General features: G+C 40.1%; 1 pseudogene; it reads right to left on the minus strand.

Moving 5' to 3' along the window:
- Nucleotides 1-492: 492 nt before the first annotated feature.
- On the minus strand, nucleotides 493-10,046 carry LOC116900942 (annotated as a pseudogene).
- Between the last annotated feature and the right edge of the window lie 782 nt (nucleotides 10,047-10,828).

Consider the following 10,828-nt stretch of genomic DNA (forward strand, 5'->3'; position numbering starts at 1 on the left):
ATGGATTCTGGGTGTCTCCTCCATTTTCAAAGCCTGTTCTCCTGTGGTGCACCATTACTTGGAATCTTTGAGGGCTGGGGCTTTATGGTATAGTTTTACATCATTGGGGCCATTTTCTTGATGAAGATTTTAGGACTTCTCTGCTCCTTCACTCTCCCCTTTTGGCTTTTTTGGTTTTCCTTCTTATCCATGAGTTAAGCAGTGTGTCACTCCATGTTAAATCACAATGATGTTGTGTTTCTCCGTAGGTCCTAAACAATAAACCCACTCTGTTGCAAGCTATGAGTCAAAATAACCCTTTTCTCGCTAATGTAAGTTAATTTTCTCAGTGTGAAAATGGACAACACTCTTATCAATGATAAGATGATCTCTTGGCTTTATGTACTATTTTCCTTTTTCTTTTTTAACTTCTTAAGAATTAATATCTATCTAGGGCCTCTAGATGTATTAGACATTGTTCTTAGTTTTGTTCACCACAACCTCCCTCAAAGATCACCTTCTGGATGAGAAAATGAGATACACAGATGTGGAAGAGTCTGGTCCCAGCTCTCGCAGCAGTGAGGGTTCCAAATAGATGTCTAGATAGATTTGTGCCCAGAACTTATACATTGAATCATCACTTGATACTGCAATACTACATCTCCAGTAGACCACGTGGAGAGAAAATAGTCCCTGCTCCTGAACGCCTAAGGAATGAGCTTTTGCATGTTGCTTTGGAGTGCTGATGAGCAGTCCTCTCAGTTTCTTGGTGTATCTATTGCTGAACTGCCAATTTCCCATGTTGCTCACTGAGGTGCTGCCATCTCTTTTGATCTTGCACTGCCATAAAGGTCTTAATTCTTCTGCCAAACACAACTGTAGTATGACTATATAAGATGCTCTAGTTGGTCAGAACAGTCTGGATTAAGCCTATAGTATTAATATCCTATCATAAGTACTGCCTTTCACATTTGGACGTGTAATGGCTCGGGTAATAAATTATATGGCCATTGTATTAATAAGACTCTCCTCTAAGAGAGTTTGCATCTCACAAAGGACTTTTCTTATTGCTGGAGCCTCTTTAGGTTTGAATAATGATTCCAGTCTAAGTCTTTCCAAGTGAAAATTCAGTTTACACTGAAGTGTAGAATTCTGTTTGAATCAGAATAAGCCAAAAGATACTCTAAAAGTCCTAAGGTTCTTGCTGAATCTAAGAATAGCCAGGCTTCTGAATATAGGTGGAGAGCAAAGAGTGGGAATATTGCTAAATACTTGAGTGACATAATCTCTAGCTCTCCAATGCTTAAATGTTCAACATCTTTTTGTATTAATAATTTTATTCATTTACATTTCAAATCATATCCCTCTTCCTGGTTACCCTTCCACAACACCCTTGTCCCATTCCCCCCTCCCATCCCCTTTGCCTTTATGAGGGTGCTCCTCCACACATTCTCCCACTACTGCATTAGCATCCCCCTACATTGGGGTATCAAATCTCCACAAGACCAAGGGCCTTCCCTTACATTGATGTCAGATAGTGCCATCCTCTGCTACGTATGTATCTGGAGCCATGGATCCTTCTTTGTATACTCTTTGATTAATGGTTTAGTCTCTGGGAGTTCTGGGTGGTCTGGTTAGTTGATATTGTTCTTCCTATAGGGTTGCAATCAGTTTCTTCAGTCCTTCCCCTACCTCTTCCATTGGGGTCCCGAGGCTCAGTCTGATGGTTGGCTGTGAACATCTGCATCTGTATTGGTCAGGTGCTGGTAGAACCATTCAAGGAACAGTCATACCAGGATCCTGTCAACAAGCACTTCTTGGCATCAGCAACAGTGTCCAGGTTTGGTGTCTTCAGAAGGGATGGATGCCTAGGTAGGGCAGAAGATGGTAGTGGGTGAGGCAGAGGCTTTGACTGTTATGAATGCTTATAGCCCAGGAGGGAAATGACAGAATTCCATGATAAGGGATAAGCACAACATTAAGGATTCAAAGAATGGATACTTGGATGAATATTGAACCATCAAGGAATGCTAGAGGGGGACCTCGTCACTGTCCATGGTACCTCTACCTTCCTGTTACTAAAAGTAAATGAAAGTCTGGGTTGCTAAAATGTCTCATTCTAAGTCAGACAGCCTTTGAATTCTACCTTATGCCTGTGTTCTGAACCTGACACTAAGCATCAATTCTACTGGACAGAGCCAGGGATGGTTATTTGCTTTGAACCTATGAACAACCCTACCACAGAGTTGGATGATTAAAAAACAAGCTGACAATACTGCCTTTTAGAACACTTTGAGGGGTTTGGAACAATCAGGAAACTTTAGCCTGTGTTTTCAGAATCTGCTGTCAGGGAAGGTCATCTGAATCATATCCATCAAATGTTGGTGATGACTCACTGTCCAACAAATCTCTTTTTAAAAACTCGTCTTTATAAATACACAAGAAGATATCACTTCTGTTGTTTTGAGAGGCTTCTTCATTTCCTCTACCTTCCCTCCTGGCCCCCATGCCAAGCCCACCAAACAAAATGCTCTGCTGAAGAGTTGTACAAGTGTCTTCACTGCCTACTGACTAAAATGTCTTCAGGTACCTAGGATCCCCTGTAGCCATAGCCCTCCTCTGATTCTGTTCTTCTCTGTCCCTGTCAGGGCTGACTCACTGAAGCCTGAAGACTTTGCCTCTTAGGGGTTATGGCCTGTGAGGAAGTGAAACAGTTGCTTCCTGGAGTCAGTTGGAAATTAAAGATATGCATGCAGTCCAATGAATGGCTGTTGCTCAGAAGAAGGTCCCAGCCAAATTAGGCCAATGAGGAAATATTCCTAAAGAGAAGCCTGGGGCTGCTTTTTCCTTCACTGGGCCATCGGAAGGGGTAGGGAGTATGCAAGGAAAGGGTTGTCTTCCAAGCCACTGTTGCAAATGCTGCAGACTGAACCAAGGATGATTACGTGCTAGGCCAGCACTCTGAGTGTCGAGTTACAATCCCAGTCTTAGAGAGGCCCTTTAAACTGCATGTATAATCCTCTATTTGGACAAAAGGGACAAGAGTGAAAGGGAAAAGTGTAGGCTACTTTATTCTAAATTCATGTTCTCCACCAAGATGATTCTGCTGTCCAGAAGGCATTTGACAAACTCTAGAAAAATGTTTAGGTATTACAATTTGGGGTCCACTATTGTTGTCTACGAAATAAGGGCTAGAAAGTCCACTAACCAGCCTAACTGGCATAAGGCAGCCTTTCCTAACTAAAAACTGTCCAGGATAAATTGTCACTTGTGCTAAGGTTGAGAGGCTCTGCTCTAAATATTGATCTAATTATTGTTGCAGACTCCAGTGAGCTGTGCCTCGGAGGATGTGCAGTTCTCTTTCCGCTAGCTTCTTGTTTCCAGGTTTGCTCCTTAGTCCATTAAGTAGCACAAAGCCCCTTCTGGACACAGACACGATGCAGACACAGCTGTCCAGTGCTGAATCACACCTTGTGTTGTGAAAGCTCTTATTCCAGAGCAGGGGAAACCGTGCTTTTTCTTGTCTGTGTTGCTCTTAGCAACCATGCTCTCAGTCTTTATTCAATTACTCAGTCTCCAGTCATGTGTTTTCGAGCCCCACGGTCTTTCTTAAGCACACCGTTCTCTTTTTTGACCTCACAAAAATTTCCATCCTCCTGTTTTGACTCTTGACTCTGCTCTGCTCAGCTGCATCTCTCCTTTCCAATCTACAGGGAAGTCCTTCTCGTTTCCACACACCTGTCCTCCTATGGATGTTTCAGTGGCCACACATACCCTCTCTGCCTTCCTTTCCTCTAAGAATCCAGGGCTCACTGTCATGTGATAAGCTAATCTTTCCACTCAGGTCTCATCACACATCATCGGTGTCTCTTTTGAGTCATTTTGTAACACCATGGCATTGCTGCCCTCTATCACACTCTCAAGGGTCCTTTGCTAGAGCCATGTTTCTACTCTCATTTTTCTGGTTCTATAACAAACTGTTTTTTGTTGCCTTGGACTGACATGGAGTTTGACCAACAGTAGAAAAGCAGAAGGCATCGCCCTAAGTGGGCCACCCTAGTTTAAGATGGTGATAAGACAGGGAAAAAAGTAACCAGTGGACCCCAGTTTTCTTTACTTGCCTATATTTCTGTTTAGAACAGTTCCATGACTGCTATCCTGACTAAACAAAAAGTTCCCTAGGCTCACCAGCAAAACCATAGAGGCAGCTGCTATGCAGAGCCAATAGTCGCCCAAGGGGTAGAAGCAATTTCCAGTGTAATCTGTGATCACTACCCCTCTGTGTCCCTCAGAAGAGACTGCACCTACTTCTAGGATTGTCCTTAAAGTTCCAATTTATTAATCTGCAGCTTTTTGGCAGTCTATTCCATGACTACTTCTCTGACTTTCCAAATCCTTCTTGCTAGACTAACACTCTAGCTCCCTATTCATTTGTACAGAGATAACTTTTTTTTTACAAGGAATCTCTGATTTCTATATTAATTGTAAGGGTTGTGTTTTTCTGACCTTCAAATGATAGTCTGGAGCAGTCATACTGGAATTGACCTGGAAGCTTCCCCTTTTAGGACTGGCTCTCATATGAGAAGGTGCTATGCAAGCTCCCAAGAAAGAATAATCAGTAGTCCTACCCTGACAGTAAAACCATGAAATACAAAAGTGACTGGGCTGGCAAGATATCGACAGTAGTAGGGTGGTACAATAATGACACTTTTTTTTCTTATCTTAGGGATAGCTGAGAATTGTTTAATTGGACTTAAGGTTCACTAGATAGGAAGGAATTTATGCCTGGTACTGTAAATCTAGCAAACTTCTTGAGGCTGCAGAGATCATTATATAATAGAGGAGAGCCTATAACTGCCACATTCCTACATCTATATAATTTCTAACTATCTTCTAAATGTATCCTCATGCCACGGATATGTTTAGCTCTTGCCTCTCATCAAATAACCTTCTTTTATGGAAACTACTGCAGAAATCCCTAACTGATCAAAATGCAGAGAAAGAATGGCTGTGGGATGTTCATCCTAATTGAACATTTGCAATTGATACAGTCATCCCTATACCTAGAGTCAGAGAAAATTAGAGCGGGCAGACTGATTGTAAAAAGCCAGAATACCAAGACATGGGCTGTGCGATAGTATCTTCTATATATGACAGAGAAACTGTACCCATGAACTGTTAACCATAGGGGTGCCTGAACAAGATGAGCATAATGACAACACCAGTTCTGACCTCTACAGGTGTTCAATGCCTGCTAGAGAGGGAAAAGTCATTTCCTCCAAGGATGAGTTCTCACATAGGTGGTCAGTCCTGGACTCATGTACATATGAGCAAGGCTAAATGGACTCAGTAGATTATATATATATATCGATGTGTATAGATATATATGAATATGCAAGTGACAATAATAATTAAAGAGATCATGAATTTTGAAGGGACGGCATGAGAGGAGTTGGATGGAGGAGATGGAAGGGTGGGAGAAAAGAAGATGTTGAGCTTACATATGGTGTTTTTGAAAAGGTTGCTTTACAAAAGGAGTCTGATTTCCATGTCTAGAAAGTCTTGCTTTCATGTGACTCTAATCGGTGGCAACTCTTGGTCTCAGTTGCAAAATACCCTTTTGAAGGTCACCATCAGATTTCTGTTTGTTAAAAAATTCATGGATCTTTCAAAGTTTACTTTTACTGAGTATTTTTTTTGTAGATTTTGTCCCCTATGCTCTCTTCTCTATTTTTTGAAAAATACATAAAAAATAGTATTTTATTTTTATCTTTTCACTCCCACACTTTCATATGTGTGTATATATGTGTGTATGTGTGTGTATGTATTTATGTATATGTATATGTTTATATATGACTCAGTCATTTTCATTCCCTATTCCCTTTCTTGTTTCCTCCCTATCCTGGAGAAATCCTTCTTTCCAACAAGTCCTCAATTTGTCATGTTTTTATACTTTAAAGAATCATGCAACATATTAGATAACATCATGATGTACTCAAACTGTGTGTTTGCGGTTCTTCTTCCAAGCTTCCTGGTGTCTCTGTTGTCCCCCTAAGCCTACACTCACTTAAAATCTTCCTGTTTCTTGTCCTATGTGACTCTTTGTTCATTCCCTAGCTAATGTATTTTGTACGAGCTAATTGGCATATAATATGCATATGGGGCAATATGCAGGTTTTGTCTTTCTAGGAATGCTTCCCTTCTTTTTAAAGATTAATTTTTCTTTTCGCCTCCCCCCCTACCCCCCAAGGGAGGCTATTTGCCCTAGCTGTCCTGGAACTCTATAGACCAGGCTGGCCTTGAACTCCTCTGTGCTGGGATAAAAGGCATTGCCACTACCCAACAATATCAATTAATATCAGTTCTTTTTTTTACTTTCATGAATTCTGTTTTCTATTTTCTAAAGCAATCTTCTGACCTCTCCATCCTTCTCCATCTCGTGAATAGACACCTCTTTCTCTACTAGATCAAGATAAATCCCTTCAAGCTAAGTCTTATATCATCTAGTAATCACTCTTCCACTTCCTTTTCTTAGATATTCTCTTCCATTGCTCAAGGTCCAGTTTGCCATCTGTTTCCAGGCATCTCATAAACCTGTTGGTTTAATTCAGACTGCTCTCCTGGGCTTCAGTCTTCAGATCCCGATTGGATGTTTCTACCAGAACAACTTTGTAAGAAACCCAATTTTCTGAACTCTACTGAGGTGGTGAACTAATTGTAGGTCCCAATTAGGCCTTAATTCATACCATGATAATGAAGGAACAATCACATTCCCCCTCCTGACACAGTGGGATAATCTGTCTTCATGGCAAATGACCTTTGGCAACGTTCTCAGCCCTATTAGTTTTAATCTCATGGCCTATGAAATGAGAATAATTAAGTTGCCTACCAGGTATGTGGTTTCGAGCATTGTAACAATGCCTCACTTACAAGTGCTATAGAGCCACTTGCTATGATTACTGATGCTATTGCCTGTCTTTAAATTATTCCACGCTCCGAGCCCTCTGTCACTGCTTTACTGTTGCTTTACCTTAAGCCAGCGGATGTTTTTAGCCATTATAACAGCCCCCAGGCTGACCTTAACTTCAGTTTTGTCCTCTAAAATTCACCCCTGACAGTATTTCATAGTCAAGTTTTCAAGGTGAATCTTTTCTTCTGTATAAAAATCTTTTAATTCTCCATGATCTAAAGAATAAAATACACAGTCCTTTGCTCGCTTTCCATGATCCCATTGGCTGTACCCTAAATTCTCTACTCTCACCTTTCCTATTTATATCTTAAACACAGTCTGTGGACATTTCATGTTTTGGATCTTATTAAAGATACTTCCTATAGCATCATTCCTATGGTCTTTGTGTTTATTTGTGTGTGTGTTCATATGTGTGTGTGTGTGTGTGTGTTGAATTTATTCCCATGCCTTGAGGTTTGCTTGTTTGTTTGTTTCTTCATCTTCTTAGGAGATATCTCTTTTCTTCTTCTGGCTTTGGAGCAATTTGTTCATTTTTAGTGAGGATCATCTCGATGTGGCAGGGAGAGCTCATCCCTGGGTTAATCCAGTCTTGAGCTCTGTAAATTCAATAGTGCATTTTAGGCGCTTTGTTCACCTATGTTCAATGACCGAAGAATCTACATTGAAGCCCTTAAGTTCGACACCATTCTCTGCATTTTCAAGCATGTGCAGCAAAAATTTATCATTCTTTTGGAGTCACTGACCCTGTGTCCAGCCCCACGGCTTGGCCAGGGTACATCTACTGGCTTTACTATTGTACCGCCAGAACAACACACATTACTACTTTAAAGTGACATCTTTTATTCCCTTGGTGGATTTCAAATATCCATACCTTTAATGGCCTGAAGGATTTGTTGATATTCTTAAAGTGAACATGAAGATTTAAACTTGATTTGCATTATTTTGTAGGGTTTTCTGGGACAAGAGAGTAGCGAACTATTTTCACAGGTCACCCCAGGCCACTTATAGAACACTTCCTCTGTTCTTATCTGACAAGCTACTATTTGGAGTTTCGTTTAATGGTCCCAATTCTGGAAAACTTTCTTCAAAACCTCAATCCTAACCTGGTCTGGTGATTCATGCCTGTAAACCCATTGTACAGAGACTGAAGCAGGAGCATTCATTGCTGGAAACCTGAGACCAGGTTGGGCTACATAGTGAGTTCCTGAACTTCCTGGGGTGTGGAGTATGATTCTGTCTCAGAGCAACAAAAACAAAACAAAACAAAAAACATAGAAACTAATCAACACCCTTTAGACTTATCAAACCTTTGGTACATATTTTGAGTAATAATGCTCTTATCTTAATGGTCAGTTTTTTTTTTTCATTGAAGTGAGAGATCCTACAAGGAAAGGGCAGTACATTGTTGATGGCCAGATCTCCAGGGCCAAACTAAGACCTTAATAAATATTTGATGAATGAATGAATGAAAAGTCTTTTGGAAATTTATAATCTACTGTCACAGTGAAGACCAAGACTTGGCAGGGAACAGGGTTTTCATAATAGTGCTCTGTGGAATTTATTTCAACACAATGTAAAGCCAGGGAGATTTCCTCCTGTTTTCTACTTGCATTTACTACCTTTAACATTTCCCTGTTGTCAGGGTTTGTCTGACTAATGTTCACAAGAATCAGCTGGGAATTCTCCCATGTGGTCCTGAAGGCAAATATTCCTCTGCAACAGAATCCACAGGCTATTTAATTTTTACTTATTTTCCATTGGTAATAGCATTGACAACAGAGGTAAGAAAAATTCCAAGTATTAAAAACTAGCCATGAGATGGGGTTCTTGAAGGTCAACTCAGAAATGAGTTTCCTTTTTCTACTTCTAGGCCTGCCCCTTGTCTCTTCACTGTCTTTGCCAACTGCTTGTGACATCCAAGTTTGACAGATACTATGGTTGCATTTCAATTCTTCAACCCCTGACAACTAACTCCCAAGCAGAGTAGACAAAACTTGACTCATTCCTCATCATGATTGGGACAGAGTGGGAAGGGATTGGATATGAGTGTGACGGATTAGAGAGAATCACTAGAAAACCTCAGAGTGCCTCTAGATCGAGAGACTCTGAGGCTACAAGGTCCGTGTTAATAATGCAAAATGAATTCCCTGGAGATGGCAAGTTTTTCTGTGGGAGAGATGCAGTGGTGTTTTCACAACAAAAGGATGTTTAAAGGGATTAAATTGCAGAAAAGAATTCTTCCAGAGGCTATGGCAGGATGGGGAGATTAGTACCAACTTCAAGCATGAGAAGAGTACCCAGGATGATCACTGGAAATTAATCACTGTGCACATGGAAAGACTGATTCTTAGACAGTAAAATGCAAATGCTAAGAGACTCTACTGGGGTCATATTGTTTCTCACTTACTAATGATTGTATTAGTGACCACAGTTAAAATGGGATAATGATGATTTTCATTTTAAACAAATTTGTTAGAGAATTTGTTCTAGGACTCTTGGCTGTAGAGTCATGTTGAAAAAACAAAATATTAGAACATTTTTGTTTTGATATTTTGTGATTTCTGCTGTCAATGAAGCTTAAAGTTCAGATATGAAATATTGCTTCCTGCCTCTTGGAATGATATACAAACATGAACCTTTGCATCCTCACAGATAAAATTCATTATTTGCATATTGAATTATCATACTGTAGCCTATCAATGCATACATACACCATGCACCAATCAAAAACAACAGAAGGGCCTGGGCTCTATCCACATTCCTGCTCTGCTCTTCCCGTTCTTGCTGACTCTGACATTTTGAATTCTGCTTAAACCCTTTCATTTCTACTTTGTATCAGGCTGTATTTACTATTTACTTTGAACAGACTGTCTTGATTTGGTCAACATTTTTCCTCCATTTTAGCGTTGAAAAATCTTAGAAAAATTCTTAGTTGAGGAAAAATTGGAAAATACTGGTCACTTCTTCTTTACCATCTTTCCCAGCACGTCACATTCGACCTACGTACACTTATATTTTTGGTATTGTTGTCTAATTTCATGTCAGTAATGTGTTTCATTATGACGTCTTTAGTCATGTATTCATACTCTATGCCCATCTGCTCCCATCCCTCACTTCTTTTCTCCACAGCTCAATATCCAACTTCTAGCTGGTTCCATTTCTTGCCCAAGTTAGTCCCAACTTTTACTATCTTATTATGTATTCTGTTAACCTCTGTATTTCTCCTTGCTAACGATTTCTTCCTTCCATATCATGATCCTCTCATTAGTTTTATGACCTAGACAGAAAGAGATATAAACATGTACACATGCATGCATGAGTGCCCTACACAGAGAGAAAGAGGGAGAGAGAGAGAGAGAGAGAGAGAGAGAGAGAGAGAGAGAGAGAGAAAGAGAGAGAGAGAAGGGTGAGAATTTGAGTCTGGCTTATTTCATATAATATGATGATTTCCAGTTGCATACATTCTCCTGCCAATGTCATCATTTCAACTTTCTTTAGAGCTGTTCATAATATACATGAACCATGTTTTTCTTTAAAAAATTATTTTTTAAACAAAAATGGAATTGCATCACTTCCACTTCCCTCTTCCAGCCCTTCCTATACTTCCTGCAAAATTTATGGCCTCTTTTTCTTGTTATTGTTACATATATATGCATAAATACATAAACACAATCTGCTTGGTTCATGTAGTGTTATGGACATAATTTCAGGGTTAATCACTTGGTACTGAATAACCAATTAATGGGTTTATCCCTGGGGAGAGCTGTCTATGTCTCCTGCTTGAAGAACTTCTTGATTGCCTGCAGTGTTTTTGTTTGCAAGTGCGGCCCCATGAGACTTTCCTCATGTATGTAAGCAAGTCTGTTGTCATTGTCATTT

This window comes from Rattus rattus, chromosome 5 (genome assembly GCF_011064425.1).
Source record: "Rattus rattus isolate New Zealand chromosome 5, Rrattus_CSIRO_v1, whole genome shotgun sequence".
NCBI classification, from domain to species: domain Eukaryota; kingdom Metazoa; phylum Chordata; class Mammalia; order Rodentia; family Muridae; genus Rattus; species Rattus rattus.